Below are 820 nucleotides of genomic sequence, written 5' to 3' on the forward strand. Positions count from 1 at the left end.
GGTGCACAGGCCCTCGGCAAGGTGTTTCCCGCAAGTGCACCACGGTTAATTCAGGTTTTACCCAGTCCGATGGCCCTCAGAAATTGTTTGCACCCAGTGGGTTTCGAACTTGAGACCTTGAAAGGGAGCAAACCCCAAGGCTCAAGTCCGATGGTCCTCATTTGTTCACAATTAATGAAGGTCTAAATCTTAATCATTCATATCTCAGACATTAAGTGTGTTTATTTTTTAAGTCTGAATCCTAGTCATTAGATCTCAATCATTAAGTGGTAATTCAAAGATAATAACACTGCAAAGGACAAAGTCAGGCTTCAAGTGGTAATTTGACCATCTATCAGAATATGGATAGATATATCAACGTGTCAATCATGTAAAGCTACAAAAATAAGAGGAATATCGGCCATAATATTAGGAATCAAGTTTTCGTGGACTATAAATTAACAATGAAAATTGTTGTTCACAATCACAACGTAAGTCAACTATGTTTTGGCCTCATTTGTTTGCACTTAATGAAGGTATGAATTTTAATCATTCATATTTCAGTCATTAACTAAAGTTTCTTTTTTATGTCTAAATCTTATAGCATGTTTGGCCAAGCTTCTCCAAAGCCAAAAGCACTTTTTTCAACACAAAAAAATTGCTTTCTTTTCAAAGTTGAAGTGTTTGGCCAAGCTTTTAGAAGAAGAAAAAAAAGTGTTTTTGAGTAGAAGCAGTTTTGGAGAAGTAGAAAAAAGTAGCTTCTCCCCAAAGCACTTTAGAGAAATACACTTAGAAACACTTTTTAAAAGCTTGGCCAAACACTAATTGCTGCTCGGAAGTG

This window comes from Nicotiana attenuata, unplaced genomic scaffold (genome assembly GCF_001879085.1).
Source record: "Nicotiana attenuata strain UT unplaced genomic scaffold, NIATTr2, whole genome shotgun sequence".
NCBI lineage: Eukaryota > Viridiplantae > Streptophyta > Magnoliopsida > Solanales > Solanaceae > Nicotiana > Nicotiana attenuata.